The sequence below is a fragment of the Ochotona curzoniae genome, unplaced genomic scaffold (genome assembly GCF_017591425.1).
Source record: "Ochotona curzoniae isolate NIBS_2020 unplaced genomic scaffold, NIBS_Ocur_1.0 scaffold_4506, whole genome shotgun sequence".
Classification (NCBI taxonomy): Eukaryota; Metazoa; Chordata; class Mammalia; order Lagomorpha; family Ochotonidae; genus Ochotona; species Ochotona curzoniae.
Window position 1 is genome coordinate 68719032 of NW_024467119.1, and position 231 is coordinate 68719262.

Genomic DNA, 231 nt, shown 5'->3' on the forward strand with positions numbered 1-231 from the left:
AGGCTTCCAGAACACGGTTTCCCGGTGCGCAGCAGGCCCGGGGAAGGCCACGCCGACGCCTGACTGGCCCGCGTCCCGCCGTTACCACGGAAACCGCCGGGCGTCGCGAGAAGCCGGGGCCCACGGCTCGACCCTTTCCGCGTCCGCGATAGGCGGAAGGCGGGCCAATCGGAAGAAGCCGGGGCCAGGGGGCGGACCTTGTCCCGAGAAAGGCGGTCCGGCCGCCCCGCT